At 38.8% G+C, this 24,970-nt stretch overlaps 1 protein-coding gene across 2 annotated transcripts in view; it reads left to right on the top strand.

Moving 5' to 3' along the window:
• Positions 1-24,970, top strand: part of LOC124170536 (beta-1,4-N-acetylgalactosaminyltransferase bre-4-like) — a 358,835-nt gene that overhangs the window by 118,527 nt on the left and 215,338 nt on the right. For both annotated transcript variants that reach the window (XM_046549326.1, XM_046549325.1), the window contains one exon: positions 14,828-14,854. The gene's annotated coding sequence lies outside the window, so the exon portion shown is untranslated. The remainder of the gene's footprint in view (positions 1-14,827; positions 14,855-24,970) is intronic.

Here is a 24,970-nt window from a genome sequence, read left to right as displayed (position 1 = left end):
AATAAATATCTTTTGAAAATCTAAAATCTAAATCTCACTTGGTCGCTCGTATTTTGTCCATTTTCTTTGCGTAAAACCCGTTGAAAACTTACGCTATCCTCTTAAGAAATACAGGGTGTATGGAGTAAACCCGTGTAAATATTTAATTGCATTTGAAGTACGTGAATATACTTCTTCTCAAGGGATATTTTGTGCCCCTTTCTCTATTTGCCGTCCTTGTTTACGTATCGCAAATACAAATAAGCGTTTGTTCTTGAATATGCATTAACTCAAAGGGAGAAGTTACTTTATAATCGCTAATTTATTAATTGTCTCAATTTATGCTGCGTTTAATGATTGTTTCGTGTGCATAAAGGATACGCCAAACCTTGCCCAATTTATAACTTTTATGTGAATAATTAGCATTTAAAAAGTGTATAAAGTAATTGAATGATGATTATAAACCTGTAAATGAATGCAAAAGAAGAGAACGAGCTGAAAAAAGCACGAGTTAAACATCCCGCGATGGAGACCCGATTCTAAAATTTTCTCTTCTACACTAGGCCACCGCAGAGTGATAATTGTCGGAATTATGAAAGTTTATATTTCGTGATACACTTTTTTACTATTTTATAAACTTTTATTTGCTCGAAAACTTCTGGGAAGTGCATATTACCTTAATTGTCATTACTCATCGGCTCAGAATTTTTTACCTCCATGGACCACCGGTCGCGTCGGCCGTGTACTCCGATTTCAAGATCGAAGTAATACTAATTTCAACTTTCTACTCCAGGAAAGAGACCTATTTCTCGCCTATAATAATTAACTCCAGGCACTGTAGATCGTATCCAAATATTGGTAAATATAGTTCGTAAAACACGGAGAGTTCATTGAAGTGCAAGTCTTGTTATACGTAAAATAAAAACCAATTTTGAAAATTGGCGGAAGGACGGTGTACATAAACCCCAAGTAATCGTGAATTCCAGCATGAAACACAATGATAAATTTGCAATTTTAATGTACCATATCGCTTTGAGTTCACATATAACCAAGCAAAAAAGAAGATTTTGCGGTGCCTAACCAAGGGCAGCAAAAGGAGTAGGGGGAACTCAATTCGCTTTAGAAGCAGGGGTGGCGCCAAATTTGTCCTAAAACATTTGAAAGTGATTGCATGTTACAAAAATAATGTTACCTCAGGGGAAATGCTTACCTAAAATAACTATATGATCCCGGCATGAAGGAAAAAAGTTTTATGGGGAGGGTGGTAGCGTTGCCCTTAGCTGCTGACCGAAGGGTCTCGGGTTCGAAGCATTCGGTCGGCCACTTACAAATATATCGGACACAAATATTACAAGAGAGGATCCTCAAGTAGCCCTTGAAAAGTTTTGTCACCCACCGCGCATTTAAATGGGTTTACCAAAGTCGCCACTCGCGTCGCTGACGGACAAATAGAACCGGATTCTACTGAGAAATAAGGTATAATTAAGGATGCTAGCCGAAATTTACATACATGAAGATGCGATATATCAAATTCGTTACTTTTCAATGCTATTTCTCGCAATGAAATCCATTATGTTGCAAAATATTGGATAAAAGTGGATGCCATTGCACACATCACCGCGCCGCGTACATTTTAACCGATCAAAATGCGACCGAAGTGTCTACAGGAATCAGCTTTTCATGGGATGGAATTAAGCCTCCTCTATGAAGTCCCCTTGATCTCGGATTTCGAAGTGGTTCAGGGAAAGTAATTCCCCCGCCCCGCATATGTGTGCCCGCACTCCCTCTGGATTAGTGCGGGGTGAGCTCCTCCCTCACCTATTCATGCCAGCCTTTGGGCTGAAGTCGTGAGTGATTCAAGGAGCGTAAGGGTTAAAGGACGCATCACAGCCGCCCCAACGGAATTTTTTCGTGACGTGATACTCGTGAAAAAATGTGATATCATATTGGAATTTCCAGTGTGTATGAAGTAGGCCCTTGTTAGGATATGTTCGTGTGCCTCAAATATAAAAATTAAGCCTCAGAATTTTCTCGGAGGTAATTTTTGTGTTGGATAAGGAGAGATAAAAAAAAGGTTAGCTCAGTACACCCTGATAATTTGAAGATGATAGCAAAAGTTTTTAAACGATTAAAATGTTGCTCAAAAGAAACGGTAGGATTGGTGAGGCAAGGGTCATGCTTTCGCTTTTAAGAATATAAGAGGAGAAATACCTAATTGAGAAAGGATTAGCAGGTACTGGAATGACTGATAACATACAGTAAGGTCTATTATGTTCTTATAAAAATGCAATTACTGGCATATTTTCCATAGAAAGTAAATTTTTCTGAACCAAATTGGGTCTGGTTGAGGCCGCAGTTGAAATTTTTAATTGAATTTGCTATTTTTCGTATATATCCGTTTCTCAAATTACATTTTTGTAATTTGAGAAATGGGTCTGCTGTACTTGCATTGAAAATTTCAGTTTGATAGTGTTAGTTTTAAGTGAGTAATTTATCGCGAAAACGTCGCAATGCAACCGGTCGCGTGAGAGATAAGCGTCCTTTTAAGAAAATTATAATTCACGGAATAAGACCAATTAGACGGGAGCAATGGATCCTCATAGCTTTGCCATTTATTCGCAAACACGGTCGTTCAACTTCGCGTAGACACATCGCGATTATTTTCCGTTTCGATTATAGTGGGTTTGTTTCAGTATCATGTACTGTGAAGTGATTTCTTGTATTACTAGCTGTATTAACTTCCACCGACGATTCGTTACACTCGTGATTCCTAGAAGCATCCATTTCCACGCGCCATTCCTTGTACGCTCGATTCCTTATTTTATTACATTCCACTGACGGTATCTTAGGCTTTCGTTACATTGGTGAATTCTATTGCATTACGAATACTGGCACTAATCGCATCTACTTTTTAATGGGCACTTAAAAAGTTAAGTGTACAGGGCTGGTCAAAATACAGGCCGAGGAGTATTTGAAATACAAATACATACCGCTCAAAATTTATTTTAAATACAAAATACCCCACCAAATTTATTTGAAATGCAAAATAAAATATGCCTTTGACGAGGGTATTTGAGAAACAAGCTACAAAATAGTAGTTAAATACCTTTTACAGTACAAAATACATTTGTATGGAAACTACGAGATCTTAAAAAAATATAACCTGCTTTGGCTGGTTAAGGACAGTTGAAACATGAAACGAAGATTACTTCGTTTTCGTAGTAATCTTTGAAGCATAATGTTACAGAAGTGTTGTCAGTGCTACTGCGAAAGTATTTAACAAATGTATTTTTTATCTTAGAATGGAAAATATCAAAAATCTGTGGTTGAAACACAAAACACAAGATATATTCAGGACGAGTATTTGAAATACCAGAAAAATTGCAAATGGATTTCCAATGTGTATTTTAAAATACTTGTATTTGAAATACTGGCCAGTCGTGGCGCCCTGTGCAGCCCTCAGCATGGGAACCCGTTGGAGCCGCAACACGGTCTCCGAGCGCGGGACTTCGAGGGATGAGATGAGCCGTCGACTCTCTCCCGCTCGTGTCGCTCCCTCGCCAAATTACCGTGTCAACCCGTGGACCGGGAGGCGGCCCCCCGCCTCCATTGGGATTGCCCCCTCCCCTCCTGCCCCCTTCATCATCGACGTTGGCGACGTAGCTCCGCGTGGGGTCCTTCCTCGCTGTCTGGTTATACTGCGACCGCGCCCCTTGCCACTGTCTCAGTAAATATCAACAGGAGCGGTACAGTACACAAACAGATGCTCAGAATGACTATTTTACTGTGGGTAAACTCATCTCGGGATTACCACCGGGTAAATTATTGTGCGAAAAATCGTCGTGCATTGCGGGTGACTCCCGTAAAGTTATTACCGTGGCTAGTCCCGGTATTCTTAAATGAGGATTAAATGGTCCAAATTTGTCAACGTTTAGAGCGCCAACTCGGGGCTCATCCTCAGGGCTGCTGAATGTCATCTAATTTCTTTAAAAAAGTTAAACAAATGTCGTTTATTTGTATGTTTACTATGGTATACTTACGTATGTTATACGTATTCATCGATGAGTTGGAAACGTATTTATATTCCCCCACGGGTAATATCTCTCAAAATATATTATTGAAAAATTATTAACAGTTTTATAACATTAAAAGTTTTGGCTGCGATAGAAAGATGAGGGATGCCTATATGTATGAGGTATTTCAAAACTGCTTTCAATACTTTTGACCCCCACTAAATGCACTATTGTGACGTTAATTTTTTCTGGGATTGGCCGTCTAATTAAATCCGTCGTTAATTGGCATTTTCACTACTTTAAACGCATTGTTACGTGTTGTTAAGTACTGGTATTAATTTAATTTTATAATCGTTAGAAACCTCTTGGCGCTTGATCGCCGCAAGGTATCGCGAGTCATGAGATTCATTGCAAATGTAAATGATAATGGGGGTGTTATTTTCAAATGAGAGTTAGATTACGTCCGTCCTAATTTTTACGGCCTTATTTATAAATGGTCTCGCGCATGACTCCAGTCTTTTGAATGGAGCTAAATCGAATTATATTTTTCTGAACTATGGTGAGTTGTTCCGGCATTTTTTTGTGGATTTAAAACAACGCTTCCTGAATACTTCGGAAACGCTTGATGATTTGCTCTTTCCGTCCCAGGCATTCTCTTTTGATATCAGTATTCGTAAACTATTATGTACTTTTAAATTTATTCCAGTATTTACTGCTCATTTCACAATAATTCATTGCCGTGCCGCAACACCTAGAAAAGGAGGAAGTAATTTTGAACGCATATCAGTTGACCGTAACCATTAGCCTAAGAGTAGGAATGCCTAAATATTTAGAAAGACATTCGGCACGGAATAGCTAAAGCAGTTTGGGACCAGTTTTGGTTCTGTAATAATTTTGCATATTCTTAAAAACTCCTTCAAATACATGCTTCCGGGTCTCTATCACACTCGAATGTCACCTGAGGCTTGAAATTAGCGCGAATCAACCAGTTGGCTTAGTAATGAATTTCCTTCTCGTTCTTCATGAAATATTTGGGTGAGGGAACTGTATTCTATTTATCACTTTGTTAAAATCCCGATGGATTCTTTTCTAATTTCGGCAATGTGAAAGAATTCCTCACAGAAATACGATGTGTGTTTTAAACTTCGTTTTTATGTTGAGGTCTCCGTTTGACGGAAGTCATGCTGAGATATGGTTCCTTTCGTACCCTCGAAAAAGCTGGTTAATGTGGATGGCGGGATTCCCCCCACAGTTTTACTCGTTTTACGGAAGCCCGGCATATTCTATGGCTCAAATTCCCTTAAATCCTTACTTTGCCATTTTATTGTCTACTTTCGTTCAATAGCTCGAATTTTCTTAGTTGTCGACGAGCTTGTGGCGGTATGTAGATTCAAATTTTTACCAGCGATTCGGGACTCGAATCAGTATGACTTTTTGTGAACACCACCTTCTATGCAGATATTAGCATTTAATATTTTCATTAGTCCTCATAGATGTGAGGCTTCTTCTCGAAAGACATTTGATTGCTGGCGTGAATTAAGTAATGTATCTCCTCGTTACTAGTAGATCGCTTACTCCCAGCCCCTTACTGGCCATTTAAGTTACGTAATCTGTTGCCGCTTGAAATTGCCTTAGTATGCAAGTAAGGTATTTGTTTCTGCAGCCGAGTAAAAGTCGTTAATGTGCTCTTAATGTACTTTTTTGCTAATTGTTTCTATCGAATTTCACGACTTAAAGCCTCTTATTTTAATGGGCCTCATTTCTTTCAGTGAATGAGATTATTCCGATCACGAGTAAACTGCCTCCTTCCCTTGAATATTGGCATGAATAGCAGTTAAAAACAAATTTCATCATTTCTAGGGAGACCTAATTCTTGATAAAAAACTATCAAATTTGGAACTCAATACAATTACTGTTCCCAGGATTGTCCCGCACCCCAAATTTTACTCGTTCCTGTACGTAAAACCTCGTAAAAATTAATTTTAATGCATAAATCACTCGTCTTTGGTGCAGTCGTATGTATTACGAAATAGTATTTCTGGTGGAAAAAAATTGTAAAAAGAGGATAACAGACATTTAATGCAAATCTTTAGTACACGATGAGTGTCGAGGGGGTGATTCAGATCAACCGGAGAGGGAGCAGCTGTTTGGGATTATTGTTTAGCACTCCTTTGACAGGCATTTCTTTCGCTCGGCGTAATCTCTTTAGCAGCTCTGTACTCCACCGTCACTGTGGATTGATCCATCCGAAAATAAAATCACTCTGAAAAAAGGGATTAGTTCAGCTAGCATTGGATTCGGGCCACTGCCTTTCCGACGTATTTATTTCTTATTTCACTGAACTTATGTGTCAATCAGAGTAAGCAGCGGGTAGATGAACGGGCTCCTTCCCTCCTAAAAATAACAAAAAAATAGTTGCGTAGCGGAAGAGTTTTTGAAGAGGATGGGAGCTTTATTGCTTTCTTTCTGACCCACTCGCCTGTTTGCCATCTGCTAGGCGTGGAGATTACTAGTCTTATGAAGGACTCATGCGGGAACAAAACGTGCTGGGATATTGTGCTTGCCCATTGCGGTCAATATTTCTCAATTGAATGATCTTTACTGATCAGCCGTAATTCCGCGAAATGTCTCTATTTTGTTAATCGTTTATTCATTCGGAATTGGATAAATGCTGATCCACATTAATTATATCTCATCTTATAGGATCTTAGTATTTTATTTTATTCCGTCATGCCTTTAATTTTTATATGTAACGCGTGAAAGTATTGCATGTCATTCAAGATAAATTTTCGATTTTTTCCTCTTCTTCACCTATGGAGTACTCGCGGCAGTAATGGAATTGAGGTCTCATATTTGGTAATTTTTATATGAAGTATAATTTCTTCACCCTAGAAATGATTAAATTAGTTTTTATCTCATATTCATGTTCAATTTTCAAGGGAAGGAGGCATTTTACTTATGATCGGAGCCATCACGTTTATTGAATGTATTATGAATTGAATAAAGTTTTGTTACGTGAATGGTGTATAGCATATTTTGGCTTCATGTGTTGGAGGGATTTCGTATGAATCTGGTGCACAAACTTTTCAGCAAGGTTTTTTACTTCCCTTCTTACGTGCTTCAACTTAAGCTTCTCATAACAAGTAATGTAGATGGTGATGCCGGTTTTTAAAGAAAAGAGGATCCAATGTGCATTTTGTTTGTTAAGTTTTCGATTATGTTCGGTGTAACAAGTTCGGGCTATTCGTTACAAAAAAATCGAGGGTAAGTTTGATAAGTTGATGATAGGTTCCCTGATAAGTTGATGGCGTCACGTACTCCTTCCGAATGGTTCAGTGCATTTCCGCTACTCGTCGTCCGCTCACATTTCCCTCACGTGATTCGCTGTTGTTCACACTATTTTCAGCGATTCTTTTCATCAAGAAATGGTCGTACCAGAACGAGCTATCGAACTGGAATCCACGTGGCGTCATCAACTTTTGGGAAGTAAATTTCTGGTATTTATATGGTGGGCTGTAAATTACACATATTTCAATTTTAATATTGTCAGAGAATAGCTAGATGAGGAAGATTTTTTTCTATCATACCTTATATTTCACTTCCTTCTACCGCATTCTTTAGATGAATTGCGATTTCCGGTCTGAATGAATGATACCATTTTTATCCCAAACCTAAAATTAAGGGATCTCAAAATTGGCAATATCCGTGAATCTCCTCCCGAGTAAGGATGTGCGCGTATTTATGAAGAACTTTCCGCTCAAATGATGTTTGATTCGGCGTTCGCTCTCTCTTTTCTTCGCGTTGCGCTGGTCGAGCGAAAGGTATGGTTTGACCTTGCTCGGAACGAATTGACCCGCGCGCGGGGGGATGATTCGCGGGCATCCCGTGTTGCACAGCCGCCATTATCTTCATTGCTAATTCAGCGCCGCGTCCCGTCGCTGGACGGCCGCTGCCTTCCGCTTTGTGCAATGCCCGCGTTTATCACCGCATCGGCCCACATCTATTTTCCCGGCTCCGAGAGGGATGCGGAAAGCTTAGGTGTGATGAACTGACGGGGTGTCCGCTCTGCTGCATTCGCGGAACTAGCCATTCGTCGAGCTTTGGTCGCGAATGGTCTCTTTTGGTTTGTGAGCGCCGCCGTGCGATTAATGCTGGGCTCTAGGCCAAAGTCAGCTCTCGGCGTGGGTGGTTGCGGCTGTGATTCGTAATCCAGGCTTTGTGCCGGCAAATTTGAGGGCTTCGGTATCAGCCGTTCGTTTTGGTTCAGTTTGTCCGTAATCAGTGATATTATGTCGGATAATTTTCAGGCTGGGGATCAAATTTTAACCCTTCTTTGCATTTTGTATCATATGTATTACACTACATTCATTTCCGGTTATTTCTGAAGGTCACAATTCTTCCTCTCTAACGCACAATGGGGCGATCACACATGATACACCCAATCGTTATACTATGCGGCTCTCGAAGTGGTCAGTACGTGCCAAAGGTGATCAGCTTCTAATTATGTTGAAGGAAGTTACCTCTCCGCATGAGGAACGAGTAAGAGGATTTACCCGAGTGATATCTATATTTGTAATTAGTAAAGGTACGGCGCCAATGAGAAGTTTTCAACAGCATGTGAAAAGAAAACCTTATGTGGAAAATTGTCAAATCTGTGATACATATCCATTTAATGTAAATGTTGTCTAAAAAATTAATATATCATATTCGATGCATAGTAAAATGCTTCCTTAAAAATTAAAAGAATAGCAGGAAAAGTGATTAAAATGTAGTAATTGATGTTTTTTAAATTTAGTTTATAAAGAATTTTTTGCCACTTATTTAGAAATTGATGCTGTTAAGGGTGAACATAATTTCTGTTAGCTTAGAATTTTGCGCTGTTCAAGGGTAAAATAGGCATACTGACATTAAAAAATGCAGTTCGTTTACTTCTACCTCGTCAAGTTTTTTCTCTGCGCCTGATGTGAATGTGAATACACTGATGTATTGAGCATGGATATCAGGAGGCATCATTGCACTCATTGGCTGACATTAAGCTTCTCTGACTGATGGCGTGGGAGACCAGGGACCGGTGCATAGTTGTTCAGTAACGTCAGAAAAACTATAATGTGACGCAATCACGCAGCCAGACATGTGCCTCTGGGGGGATGGGTGGTGTGCAGGTCGCATGCACGAATATATTATTGCCCGTCTGCGCTGTATATTTCATTTCGTAAATAATTCTGAAAGTTAAATTTCATTCAAACATATTCATTTATTTGCAAATTTTGTACGACCAATGAGAAAAAAGAGGGTAATTAGTAGCTTCAAAAGTTGACGTGTTAGATAAAAACTGAGGCTATTTTCTTATCCAGGGGCTGAAAGCTAGTAAAAAAAAGTCACAAATGTAAGACAATAAAATGGCTGCTCCCCAGGTTACATAACTATGCACTGTTATGTATCCTAGGGTACTGGTTAATTGGTACACAGCGGGGCAGTTTAATTTTCCCCATTCCAGCGGCTAAACCGTAGCATTCCGTAAATATGCATTGATTAATTCCAGGTTGTTTGTAGATTTTTTGGAAACTTTGGTATTTTCGCGTGATCCACTGTGCTTAATATTTGCCATTTACCTGGAACGGTAGTGTAACGAATATGGGTGCAGATTAATGTGAACTGATTGATGACTTACGAAAGTATTAATTTTGTGGCATGCAAATAAGTTCTAGAAAATCACTCTCTCTCTCTAGATATTCTCCTATTGGGTAGCTTCTCAAAATCATAAAAAATTTCCCCAATTCCCCGGGTAATCTAATGAATTTTTGTAATTACGATCCCTATCTTGTTTTTCCTGTATCTTATTTTTAGCTTTCCCAGTCCTCAATTCAGTGCCATAACATTTGCCATCATTGAAAATTATAGCTCATCTCTTTGTGACAAATTGAGACTACAGACAAGTATGTGATCGGTTCGTTGAAAGGATGCGTAGTTCACATCGGCCGTCATTATCTGTCTTGGGTTTCACATAAGTGAAAGAGCGGTAGCATTTGGAGAAATAGGACGTTCCCTGGATAGCATCTCGTGTTTCGCTTTTATTGAGAATTTCGCCTGGTATTGAACCTTGGAGGAAAAGCAGTTTTCTCATGGGAAGTTATCGAGAGGAATTTTCCCGTAATTGTATGATTTTTTCCTGGAAAACTCCGACTGTAAAGTTTTTCGTTGGAATAGAAAATTGCCATAGGCATTGTATGGTTAAAAGCATTTTTCTTGCCTGAAGGGCCTGATCTTACCGACGTTTTCTCCATCGATTAGATTTATCTGATTGCCTTGAGGTGAATACTCAAAATATAATGCACAATATTTCTTGATGCTCTATTGGAGCTTAGAAATGCACTCTTCAATTCAATCAGATTTGTCTCTTCATGAATATATCTCTGTAAGCATAATCATTTATATTCAAAAGTTTGAAAATAAGTTTGTCACAATGCTCATCATATATTTGCTGAAGGATTCTTTTTAAATCCAAATATCTACTATTAAATCAGCATTATTCAACTTCGTATTTTCTTTTGTAACCAGAGCCTTAAGCGAGAAGACGAAATGTCGGGCGCGTATTTCTATAAGCGTAGTCGTTGGCATGGCGCACCGAAGCTTGCCTGTTCTTTGTCGTCAATACTTTCGTATGATTTAATTTACCACAATTTATATAGAAAAATGAAATAACGGGATTTTATTTGCTGAATAGCCAGAGTACTTTCTTATTCTGAACAAATAATTAGTTATTTGCATTATCTGATTTTTAAATTTCATTATCTGCTTGATAATGTGTTTTCGATTATTCTTCGAAATTTAATACATCGATGGCCCTCCTTAATTTTTATATATTGTAAAGTTTTTAAAAGCTCAGGATAGGAAATGTGAAGAACCATGTTGCCTGATTGAAGATATAGTAGATGTTTGCCTACAGTCAAGTGACTTAGAGCAAAGGCAAAGTTGAAAGTGACTTACTGATATCGTAAACGCCGCAATGTTAGTGAATGATCTCTGGCATTAAGTGAAAAGACATGATGAAGCAGCATTTTTATTGAACCACCATGACAGTTGATCAATCATTATTATTGGCGTTATTTTCACCGAGAAAGTGTTTGAGTGAATTCCGTCGCGGCCAAACGTGTTCCTCCTGAGCAATTTTCAATCGTTATTTTTGCTCTTGGTGTCATTCGTTAGCCGGGTCGTCTTCTGTTAAGCATGGAATGATGTTTCTTTATGTCATCCGCAAACTGACTTCTGTGGTTAATTACAAACCTACCTAGTGATCGGTGGGAATTTTATAGTTTTCTTTCCCATGAAAATCAAAACTGACTTTTGATAAAGAAAACAATTCGAAGATGGAAATATTTGCCCATTTTGCGAATCAAGCCCTTCTTATGATTAATCACGTGAAGTGCACCCCTCTCTACGTCTGTTAGCTCCTTCGACTCATCAGGTCAAACAAAAGTGAACCTTTTGTCGAAAACGATCAAACTTCGCCAGGGTGAAGTAGGCGGAATCGATTTGCTTCCTTTAAGTTGACACGACGTGAATAACTTCGACGTCAGCGAGTTCGATGATCATTTAAAACGAAAATGGGAGACCGTGAAAGCCTCGAAGCGTGTGGCCAAAATTGAATAAACCGGTACTGGGGAGGTTGAGAATGCTGTAATCTAATTGGTCGGTTAGGACGTCAATAGGAATTACTGTTTCGAAGAACCCCTTTGTGCTCCATGCGACAAAGGGTACTCGCCATCGGCCGATTGGCTCGTATGTGAGAACGGAAGGAGGCGACTAACGTTTCCCAAAATGCGTGAAAACAGACCCTAGGCTATCTATTGAACGGAGTGAATAATTAGGCGAGAGAAAAGCCATCTGTGGTCCACCTGGAAAACAGGCATTATTCCCTTACAATTTTGGTTCCCTTTATAATGGAATGGTGAACGTTGCCGCTCCGTTAGTTAGGCTTTGACATTTCACGGCAAGAATGCTCTCGAGAATTCATGTTTCAGTCTTTCGTGGAAATTGATTCCATCCATCCTCAATGGTGATTAATAATTAGCGATTACATACTAGCTAATATACCTCTAGAACACTTCCTATTCGTAAAATCTAGTAGATTAATTCTTGATGTTTGTCTTTCCCCAATATCCTTTTCTATTTCTTTCCGTTGTCGAATTATTTTTCAATTAATGAGAAGCAAATTATGTTGCTGGATAGAAGGAGGCTTCACCATGGCTGATTCCAAACAAGTTTTTGTTTCTATTTTTTCGTAATTAACGTTTAAGGATTCTGCTCTTCAATGGCGAATGTGGATTACATATCCATCGTTGGGGGCCGGAGGTGGGCCAAGATCAGATTTAAGGCTAGAATGATTTATTGTAAATGAGGACTTTCCATGGTATTTATGCAGAAAATAAATGTGAAATGAATATAATTAAGGAAGTATGGCAGTATTAGTGGATGGATACGAAGTACTGCAATTTCTTCTGCGTGCAGTTGACAGCTTAAACGCGAAAACCTTTCCCCATTTCTGGGAGAGCCGATTATTACAAATTATATCTGAAGATGTGAATAGTTCATATTTATGTATAGAGCATGTGAAATAAATCGCAAGGCGCTCCATGTTAGCCTACATGGTATTTGTAGTTACGATAAACTTACTTAAAATATTTTGTAGTTATGCTTTCATGAAGTATTCAATTTGCATAGGGAAAGTGTGGAAAATTTGAAGTGCACGTGCTGTGTGCATTTTTCATGACGCCAAAGTATAATACTACGGATGATCATCTTTCGATGCATGAATATGCAAACGTTTAAATTATGTTTCACGAAGCTTCCGGCTCCACTCTAAGTATTCTTGTGTGGTGTACGTATAAAATTTGCGACTATGGATTAATTGCACGACCCGATCTTCAAAAGAGCGGAATTGAAGCGGATCGCACGATCAAACTCCATTTCCTGTCTCCTCCACGAGTAGCTTAGGTTTCGCCTTTTTCCTTTCGCGCTCATTAAGTTGCCGAGAGCTCTTCCAATACTCTTTTCGCGTCGTGTGCGCCACTGTGTCGGTGGCAAAGAGCACTATGCTGGAGCTCTTTCTCACATCTCATCTCCAGCCTCGCAATTACGTACATTTTCCGCGGAACCCTAGCTTCCAAGCCGCCTAGCCTCCGAGAGCTGATGAAAGTGACGAGATTCTTTGCCAGTTGATTTAATTGCCCATCGAGGCCATTTGGCGGGCCATCTGTTTATTTTTACCCCTCCTCCCCATCGGAACCTTTGAGAGTGCAGATGTTTTATTTTCCACCTTCTTGCGGTTCCCCATGCTGCGGTCCATTAGGGCGTGGCCTTTAGCTCCGACTGCCTCTCGCAACTCGACTTGTGGTGTGGTATTCAGAGGATGAGACCGATAGCTCAGGTCATTTACGACATGAGGGAAGTAAGGATGGACAGAAACCCAGCGTCGACATTTGCCTTCTTGTAACCTAAGGCGCCAAAGGGACTACAGCTTAACGTCCCATCCGGCGGACGGAGTGCTGTGATTGAGGTGCTCTCCACAAAACAGTCAATATGGGATCGGGCAGTCACTGACAAATCTCCTCCACCGCTGAGATTTGAACACTGACCTACTGGGTCCGAGTTCGTATCCATACGATGCTTTATTTCAGCGGTGATTTTTGAATCTTGTCAGTGTTTTTGTGTATTTTAATTTTCGTATGTTGCTGCCAGAATTTGTGGTAAATACTGTCTCCCAAACAGCAATGGGAGAGTGACTAAATTTGGGCTTTTCACCAGTAATTTCATAGGAAGGCGGGAAACAGAACATGCGAGGTAGCCTGACCGGTAACATGTGTGGGTGTGAGAAGTCAAGGAGTACAAGTGATTTTTTTTTCTAAACAGAGTGAGGTGCATAAATTAGGTAAAGAAAACAAACGAGATGAACTAGAAATTATTTAGTAATGAATTTGATTTACCGGTCGATGTCAGCACAGAACAGAGGCTCACTTGTATCCCTTAGCCTCCAAGTTTTTGTTTATTCCTTCTATCTTTTACCTAACTCTATTTAGAAGAAAAATCACTTGTACTCCTTGGCTTCTCACCCCCTCATATGTCGTAGCCGTATTCACTTAAGCTTGGATTAAGGTGTGATATTTGGTGTGGAAACACCTTAAAACTCAACGTAGTTCTTTGAAAGGAGCTGTCTCTCGCCTCACGTTGCCTCCTTTAAGGCGCTCCTTCCTTTGTTGTACCTTATCATCTTCTGTCCTGCTGGCAAAGGTATCGTCAATATTTAATTCTTGTCCTCGTAGGGCAGAATTATAATGTATGTGATAATATTTTTTGTGGTCATGTAAATATCCTAGAGTGATGAAAATTTTATCCTGACGTAGTATTTAATATCTTAGTGATTCCATTTGGATTTTAATATAGTTTGTATTTCCTGTTGATGTTACGCGGAAACTGTTCTTTAACCTTAATGCGTGGATGGACGGAATCGTTCAGTTGTATGTAATTTGTGTTTTTCCTGTTCTTTCCCTTTTTTATGTTTGAAAAACGTTAAATAGGAGCATTATATAAATTATTAGTGACCTATGGATAGTATTCTTTTTATATATTTTATAGAAAAGCAATTGAACTGTGCTTGTAGCTGACGCTGAAAGTAAGATTTTTCACATGCGCAGGCATTTAAAATCTTTTTTGTCTAGTACACTGTAATATTTGATGTAACTTTTGCAGCCAATTTGCAAATCATAATTTATTTTGCGGTTTTAAACTGAAAATATGATGATCTATATTTCTAATAAATGCACTTCTTTACATTTCAGGTATTCTGCGAATGGCCAGTGAAAATAGTGAGTATCACTCAGCCTTATCCCACATTTTATTTTTCTCGTATCAACTTAAAAAATGGATCGTCTTCAATCAATAATGGGCGGTGAATTGCAAGATTATTTATGCGATTCTAGTTTTTATGTGATTTAAGTTGAAATAGCATACCTAAACTTGTCTCTAGGTTGTAGAATTTCTATCGCCTGGTTTATTTGTTTATTTGATACAAAAATGCAATTGGCTGATGTAATGGGGCTGACTATCTTACTTTGAAATTGCCGTACTCCATGTAGCCAATTTCCTGGTGATCGAATTATAGAATGACGATGAAAACACCCGAATCCGTAGTAGATATTTCTATAGTTCTTAGCACTCTTATTCATTCATTGCTCTGTGGTGTCATTTCAAAGTTTTCTATCTCTATCCAGGGCTGTGCATTATTTCAAATAAATGTATTTTAAAATACGTCTTTGAAATACATTTGTAATTTGTATTTGGTAATTTCGACACTTAAAATGTATTTGGTATGTCAAATACACGACCTGAATGTAGGTAAATTGTATTTCAAATACAGATTTTTGGTATTTTCCCATTATAAAATAAAAAATACATTTGTAAAATACCTTTGAAGTAGCTTTGATGACACTTCTATAACATTATGATTCAGAGATTACTTCGTTTTCGTTAGAATCGTTTTATTCATGTTTGCAACTATCCATATCATGCCAAGGCAGGTTAAATTTTTTTGAAGATCTCTCATTTTCCATACAAATGTACTTTGTAATAGATGATCCCTCCATATTTCGGATTCTCGCCGCGTTGTTTGTCTTATGGTGACAAAATATTCGCATGAATTCCACCAGGCGTCTTCAGGTTGAAGTGCCGATATCCGTATTTTCACTGCGCTTATGTAGCCCTCGTTTATCGTTGCTGCGTTGTGATTGGCCACATTCTCTCGCTGCTGTGCATTGATTGGCTGCTTTCTGAAACACAATCTTCCAAGCATTTGTTAAATAGTAACCGTCTTCACTGTTTCGTGATTTCAATTTAACAGAGAAGACCGTCCAATCACAGCAGAGAAGCGATAGAATGAGATCCCGTGCGAGAATCCGAAAGATGGAGAGATAATGTAATCAAAAACGCTACGGAAAACTAAGAGATATATATATTTTTTAATTTAAAAGTTTTTTAAAATACTGTTTTGTAGATTGTGTTTTCAAGTACCGAAGTCACAAGTATTTTGTATTTCAAATAGTCCTCGCCCTCTATTTTGCCCAGCCCTGCCTCTAGCTATAATTTTTATGCATGGCAGTCTGGATATTGGATCTGCACTGCTTGCGTTGAGACGATTTTTCTGATGATGAGAAATGGGGACGTTCAATTTTTTCCCCATCGTCAATTCCACTCATACGTGAAGACAGTCGATTATATTTTATTCACAAGGATAAACTTGTAAATAGGAACTGTATGCTTTCCGATGGATGTCGTTAGAACCGGTACTTCATATTTTCATTGTCGTCGTGTAAATTACCTCCGTTTTTCTTAAGGCCATCGAAGTAAGTTAGCGTTCGACTTGATGGAGGTTGATTGGTTATCATGCATACCTTAACCCCTTTGCTGTTTTACTCTGTATAAATTTGGTATATAGGTAAAATATGGGGTTGGGCCAAGGTACGTAGAAAGTCTGAAGTTCCTGAATAACCCTCCAACCCAGCTATCAATAGTTGAGCGATATGTTCCTTACGTATAAAATCGTTTCAGGCTTCATTTGGTGGAAGTTCGCTATATCCATGACAAAACAAATTTGGTCTTTTCCACAATTAAATTCAAAACTCAACTACCTACTATGGTTTCAACATATTATGTCATTTTCAAGGTGGAAGGAAGAAAAGAAAACTTTTTCGAGAAAAGCCACCACCCTCGAAAATGAAATAATATGTTGAAACCATGAGCGGTAGTTGAGTTTTGAATTATAGAGTGGGAATTACCGTTTGTGTTTTTATCATGGATAGCATGTTGTTTATCACGTTGTATATGATTTTTCTAATTGGCCAAACCAGATTAATCTGTGGCCAATTATTAATCTTATTCTTTATTCTCGTATGATTTGTTTATTTAGCTTTCATGCATAATATTTTGTCACCGGCCTCTAGGGTAGTACAGAGTGAGTTTTGGTTTGCGCGTGGGTTGCGAAGATTGAAAACCACAATCCAGTGCCCACATGACCATTATACTCCAGGAACGATCAAAACTCTCCCTAAAAACAGAAATAACTTTGTACAGAGCTATGATGAAACCGCTGATCAGCTACGCCTCTCCTGTCTTGATGGCGAATGACTTATCTCACGAATATTACAAAAGAGGATACAAAAGTTGGCCTCTGAATGTGTTGTCACCCACCGCGCATTTCAATGGGTTTACGAAAGTCGCCACTCGCGTCGCTCACGGACAAAGTAATCCGAGGCTCACGGGGAAATAAGTTATAATAAACCAAAATTTATGTGCATGATGATATGATTTATCGAATTCATAACATTCCAATGCTATTCCTCGCAATTACGAACATTATACTGCAAAATATTGGAAAAAGTAGATTGCACTGCCCTCATCACCACGTCGCGGACATTTTTGAAAGCCGATTGAAAGGCGACCGAAGTGGAAGCAAAAATCAGCCTAATATGTGATGGATCTGGGTCTCCTCAAAGCAGTCCCCTCGAATCATCTTCAGAAGATTCAAAAGACCGAAAACACCACATCAAACGGCAAGGCACAGAACCCCAAACTCTTTATCCTTCCTAACCTCATCCCTTCTCCTTAAAATTTTACTTGTCATACTGTGACAAATAACTAAATTTTTACCAGAATTTATCATTTAGAAACGCACTGGAGACAGCCAAGGAGGCTGTGACTAGTTTGGACAGAACAGATATTCCGGCGAGGCGAGGGAAACTATCCTTCCTTCCTTCCTCCCCCCCCCCCAGCATTACTGTCAGGAAAGACCGCCGAGTGGCTGATCGATTGTGTTCTTTGACTTTAGGCCTTTTAGTTTTCATTTTCAGTTAAAATTTTTTTTTCGTTTTATTTATCTCTCACGAGGGATAAGAGAGATCAGGGTTTGAATAGAACCTATTTAAAAGTCAAATATTTGCTAACTTTCCCTGTTTCCTTTTGTGATATCGGTATTCTTGTGAGTTCTTATGGTTTCATCATTGGTCGTGACCAAGGGGATTGCATATAGGAGGCCCAATTCCATCCCATAGGAGGCTGATTTCTGTTACCACTTTGGTCGCATTTTGTTCCGTTTTCAAAAATGTCCGCGACACGTTGTATGAGTGCAATGCGATCCATTTTTTCCAATATTTTGCGGTGTAATGTTTGAAATTGCGAGGAATAGCATTGAAGAGTTATACATTTGTATGATCACATCATCATGTGTACATACATTTGGGATAATATCCCTATTTATACCTTAATTCCGCGTGAAACTCAGATCAATTTGTCCGTCAGCGCCGCGAGTGGTGACTTTTGTAAACCGATTTAATGCGCGGTGTGTGACAACACATTTAGAGGCCGACTAGAGGATCCACTTTTGTATTATTCGTGGTCGTGGAATTTTGCAGCAGCACACAGTGGGTGAATATCTAAAAAAAGCTGGCCTTAACCTTGACCTTAAATTTGGTTTCTTTTTTTTAGAAAATAAGAAAAGGATAATATATTATTTTGCAAATACTTATTTTAATTTTTGGGGTAAGCGTGTAACAAGTAACGATCACGAAACGTCGCGTCGGGCAGAAAAATGCCGAATCAGAACGCGGGGTACAGCCGAAAAAATTTATCTACTAAGCGTCTTAGTTTTTATCAATTTTTTTGCCTTTGCGTTGCGCGCATTGTTTATACTTGCTCTGCGCCCTCCAATCGCCGCCGCCGAAGCGACCGTCCCCCGAGCCGCCCCCTGACGGCCGGAAATCCGAGAGGATGAAACAAATGCCGTCGTCGCCACGCGTAGATCTCCCGTTGCGGGGGAAGCACTGCCATAGCTTTGATCGTATTTCTCTCCGTCATCCCGGGTATTATTGCGGCGGCGAACGGACGCCTCTCTGCTCTCCTTCCTACCGGATGGATATTTCCGGGATTCTCGGAAATGTCTACCTCACCAGCTGCTGTAATGGTCAAGGAAATACGAGGCCGGCGGTGGTGATGGACAGGGCCCCCTGTAATCATGTCATAGGATGGAATTCTTTCATTTTGCTCAATTAGTTAATAGTCTTCACCTCTTACCATTGAATGCACTGTAAATTGAATTCAAGTGTGGAAAATCACCAAGTGTAGTTAAATCTGTTGCTTTTGAGTTATATAATCCAGGCAACGTTTCTCCTCTTGCCCTGGTGGAGTCTTCCGGGTGAAGGTAAATTCGCTCCATTCTCAAATTCTGTATTGTTGTTTAACCTCTTGTAATGGCCTTCAAACAAAGTAAGTTCGTCATTTATTGCTTTTAGTTTTTTTACGACTTATAATCTATTACTCGACCAAATTTCCCCTAGAAGTGCGGAAGAACTAATGAAATAGTTAAATAACTTTGTATGATTCACAGTTTTAATTTTTATTTCATCTACACAGTTTCTGTCTCTTACGAAGGAAGTGGTAAGTGAAATCAACTGTCTATGGGATGGAATTGGGCCTCCTCTATGCAGTACCCTTGGCCGGCGCGTTTACGCCTGGTAGGGATGGAGTGATGGACAGGTGATGGTGTGCGTATCTGGGCTATAATGATGCCTCAACGCCCTGTTTTAGTCCAAGAATATCTCTTAGCGGGCTTACGGAATCGAGTAGGTAGTGATGGACGATGTTATGCTACCCGTGGTGGCTCATCATCGATGTTAAGTGTTATAGCCTACGTCACCGACAGTGGTACCTCTGGCGGTGACAAAACCATTTACAGGAGATCTCTGATGCGGCTCCGGGCGGTGAGATGCAGACTGTAGAGGAATCTTATGTCCTTTGAGGAAACCTATCGTGCCGTCCAAGGTGGAATTTTGTCATGCCGCGTAGCAGGAATGTGTTGTTGCCAATATTTTCATTGCGGAAAGTATTTTAAGAGGACGTATCACTCTAGTGATGGAAAAATGTCAAACAATAGATTTTTAGTCGAAATGAAAAGCTCGACTTTTCAACAATAATCGAAAATTGAACCGAATGAGCGAAAATCGACGGTTATTTAAAAAAAATCCAGTTGGTATAAAAACATGTTTATTAAACATACGAAAATACCTAAAATACACGTTTGAGATTTAGGATAAATCTTTAAAAATCTATTAAGAAAACATGCGTGGGTTATTAGCGAAAATTTACAAATGCACGCTCATTAATGTTATGGGATCTCCGCTTTGAACCATTCGGGTTCACTAAATGTTTTAGAAAGATGAACTGATTGCGATACTTTCCAATTTTACCGGCCTTCGATAAAAGTCTTCCACTCGCGACGGATGACGTTTTCATAGGCCGATAGCGATACTGCCGAGATCAAACGAAATGGTCAAGATCGAATTCGATAAACCGAGTTTTGATGGAAACTCAAAGATTTCGATTTCCTAGATCTTTCATTTAAAACTCGATTTTAGATTTTAATCGAAACTCGAGTTTTAAACCCTACCTCAAAATTTTAACATCTTGATTTTTTCAGTGTAGACTGGATCTAAACGACGTTCTCTATCATCTCAAATCCGAAAATTTTACCTCCATGTTTTCTCAGGTGTTTTATTTTGAGTAAGGGATTCTGACAAACGTTGACTAAGATCCACGATTTGTTCTGAAAATTTCAAGATAATAACGTAAGCTCTAAAAAGCGGAGTCATGCAAGACGAAATGCAGTCTGTAGAGAGGGAGCTATCAGCACCATTTTAAAGACGGAAAGAACTAATGAATTTAATACCCACTAGGAATTTGTTCTCCTCGAAGCCATGCTAATGCGTTTCTTCATATCGAAACTGTCATTTTGGGACTCTCCTATTCATTTTTTCTAATGATCCGTCCTCATAAGTCTGATTTAAGTTTTATTTTCCCAGTTTTTCGACGTTTTGCTCTGTTTCGGTTAATTCTTTGGCGAATTTGTCTGAAAAAGGGATGTGCGTTCGATTGGCATCTTATTTACGTTAGGTGGCTAGTAATGATACTGTACCAAACCCTACCTGCCATCTGCAGTTATTTTATATTCGCTGTTACTTCTTTTTCCGTACGGGAACCTTTGCGCTATGTTTCAACGCTCATACTGTTTAAAAAGTTGTTCTTGCCATTCCGACTATTGGGCTGGTTACTCCATATCGTAAGTAGTTTTATTTTCCTATTCATTAGCAGTGAATTATACATGACTTCTCTTCCATAATTCTCTATCTTCTTCCAAGCTTTATATGCCTTTACCTTGTGAGTTTTGTTGTTGTATCATTATATTGTATAAAACATTTATCTATATAAACACCGAATTATCTGGATTGCCTTGACCGTCCTCATTTCATGACGAAATCAATAGTCTTTTATTAAAAGAGCCACTCTAATCCTTGATAGCAAAGACTCTTTGTAACCAGAATCGTGACGCGTTCAGCAAATTCGCTAAAAGAATTTGAATGTTTCTAGAGAAGATTTTCGTCGTACCGAAGGTAAAAAGAGGTGCAAGAAATTACAATTTTAATTCGCGTTTCTGTAGTTTATTTTATTTTTATCATGCCTGTTTATGCTTTTAATGTAACTTGATTAATTCCCTTTACCAAACTAGAAATGTTTTACTTTATTTTCAAGTCTACAATTCTTCATTACCGCTTCACAGTCTAAACTTTATTTGTACCTACCATATAAAAAACTACTATTTTCCTAGTTTTAGTATTCATATGCCCTTAGTCTTACAACTTCCTCTAAAATCGACAAAACCCAAGGCTAAGTCCATTTTTTCTGGTTTTCGAATTAGGAACAATAGATCGCCGTTTAAATGAAATTTGAAATGAAAGACGTAAAAGTTTGTAATTCTGTTAATGGCGTTCCAGCAACAAGTGCCGCATGAGTTATTTTTTAATCCATTACTACGCAGCATTGAGCTTTTCAATTACTTTTCCCAGCCATAGAGCCTTTTTATTTTATCTGTGAAGGGTGTGTTTTCCTCGTACTAAATGGGAGACTAATTTTAGGATTTAGGCATCATTCCTTTCGTGTTCCCAAGAATGACGTTATATTTTAATATTGTTCACAAATAATTTTAATTGGAAGCAATTTCTATTTTTTTCAATTAGGATGTTCATATTAATTCGGCTATTGTTTCATTTATTTAAAATTTCCAATCATCACACTGGGTGCAATTTTAAAGAGGAAAAGAACTAATGGATGTTACATGCACTAGGATTTGGTATTTTCCTCGAAACCATGCTGATGCCTGTGATCATATCAAAACGGGAATTTTTGGAATCTCCTATTCATTTATTTTAGTATTATTTGCTTTACATTCCACTTTACATTACGCTCAGCGTGGTTTCAACAGCCGTTGAAGTGCTTTCAGATACGTCATATTCTTGCTGGCAATAATAATGTTTTTTTTTTTAAATTTAGCTTGTGGCCTTTATCTCGTGCTAGTAAACAAATTTTCCATTTGCTGAAATATGTTTTCAAGTCGTCCGTGAATGCTCTATAAATGTTGAGACTGCCCATCAGCATTATAATTGGATATTTTACACCCTTAATGGCAACGGAAAGTCTCTGGTTGAGTTTGGCAATTTTTGCGCGTAGTTGTTTTTCAATTGCCTTTCTCTCTTGGCAGCAGTGTATATTTTATCGTGGAGTGCATCCTCCGTGAATATTTCTATAGGTAAAATTCCAATTTCACTGGATGATGTGAGTAGGAAATTTTCCAATACGCCATTTATGAATTTTTGTTGCCACTGCGATGCTTGGAGCGTGAAAATGGGATTATCTCTGTATGAAATTCACTTGGTGTTTGCATTTTTCGAATTCTCTGTGGACGACTATTTTTTGCGTTTTTTTCCTATTTCCCGGGGCAATACATATCCTTCTATGGGAAATGAAAAGGAAGAATTGAATTGATCACTGTTGTAAAATGCGTTTCCACATTCGTTATTATATTTATTTTCGCCGACGGTTTTTTGATATGCCTGTTGAAACATTTCTAGCAATGGCGTCTTTCACTCAGACAATTCATTGAAAGAATTTGGTAGGTGGAAGGCTAAGTAAATTAATGGTGAGAAAATATGTTTCTCATACAGATATACTCTCACAGTGAATAGAAAGGAAGTTGCCACATACTTTTCATGAGCTGATGACTTCATTTGTTTCGGTTCATTGATTCGTTTGGAGGGAACTACTCAGTGATGGAAGGAATCACTCCCCTGAGTGCAAACAACAGCGAACCACACGAGGGCGATGCGAGGATAGGAGTAGCTGAGACACCGAGAGTCGCTCCGCAAGGACATACGCTCGGGCCCAATGTGTCATCCGTTATGGCGGCTCGTTTACATGGCGGCCAATTTCCAATATTGCGTATTTTTACAACGTTTTTCTCAACATACTCGACACTCAAATATGGACATAGAAATTTATTTTCTTCTTATTAGTTGGCAAGAAAAAATTTTTATTTATTTAATTTATAATATTATTAATGCTAATGATGAGTTTTGAATGACATTGGCATTCAAGGCATTATTCTATATTATATCTAGGACGAACAATCCATCGATGACATTAATTTCGCTTCCCGACTTGAAATTTGTTCAAAACTTAGCAATTTACAAGAATATCTGTAATACTAATAATCTAATACCTATTTGCTTTTCGACGTCAAGTAAACGGCAGGAGTGTCATTTAAGACTGTGATAAGTAACTGAGAGATGATAATGTTTTGGTCAATTGCGATGTCGAAAGTATAAGCGTGCGGCCATTTTCCAATATGGTTGATTTTTAAAACAAAAGTTTGCTCTTTTGCTGAGGAAAAGACGCTTCATCTAAGAAATTTCCTTCAGGATTTGAAAATAGAATATGTACTAGGAAGGTCTCACGCTGACAGATTGACAGCGCAAACCCATCGGAGTCGCCGTTGTTTTCCTGGAATCGTGAACACTCAGACCGGCAAATACGATCACATTTCTCTAAATCCTCCTCGTCTTGGGAAGGCAACCTCTAACTATCCTATAGAAAAACCCAAAAGGAAGAATTACCTTCAGTTTTTTTTGTTAGTAGGGTAGTTTTTTTCATCAAAGAAAACGAAAGGCATTGATAGGGATTCGTATACATAATATACAAATTATTTGGTTTTAGAAATCCCAGTATAGACGAATGCTAATGGTCAGTTTTTACCTCATTTGAAAAAGGCCAGATTGGCGGCCATGCGATGCCACTCCACGTGACGTCACAGGAACCTAGATGCTATACGAGCAGTCAGGAGTTTTACATCGTCTGAGATTACCAATGCATGCATGAGGCACAGAGCTCAGGGAAACATCCCTTAATAATTCCCAATTAAAATGGCCTAAGGTCGGAAAGTTTCCTTCGTTTAATAGGGTATTAATAGTCCTTATTTAAGCCAAGCGCTACCTGATAGCAGGGTACTCTACGCTGCCGCCGTGCTCGGCAGCAAGCAGCCTGTATCGTATCGGCGTTCATAGCCTCGCACCCACGGGGCCTTACACAGCAGCAGCCAGACGTCACACGGGCTTTTCCTAGCATTTACACTCATCCGTCATGTTTTCGCGCGCATGAAAATTTTCACTTTTCATTTTATCGCGAAAAATAGATATTGTCATTAAAAAATCTATAAGGGTGAAATACGCACTCCAGGCCATAATATTTCGATTTAGGCAATAAAAAAATAGGAAACCACCCTTTTGGGATAAAAATCCGTTTAAATGGGTCACACAGTATTGGTATTTTCCCAATAGGAATTATAAGATGTGGAATCGATATTGTTCGTTCTCCATCATCATTTGATGAAATCGTGAACATGGGCATTTATCTATTTTTTCATTGTTCTCTTGTCGTGCTTCTCAAGTGATTAAAAACCCTTTACTGGATTTGTTAAAGCATACAGTCATACTTATTTCACTAGCTGGCCTACCAGTGGGCTGTTGAACTAGCAAATAATGAATAAATAT

This window comes from Ischnura elegans, chromosome X (genome assembly GCF_921293095.1).
Source record: "Ischnura elegans chromosome X, ioIscEleg1.1, whole genome shotgun sequence".
In the NCBI taxonomy this organism is placed as follows: Eukaryota; Metazoa; Arthropoda; class Insecta; order Odonata; family Coenagrionidae; genus Ischnura; species Ischnura elegans.
Note: the sequence above shows the minus strand (reverse complement) of the source record. Positions and strands in the feature narration are given on the sequence as shown.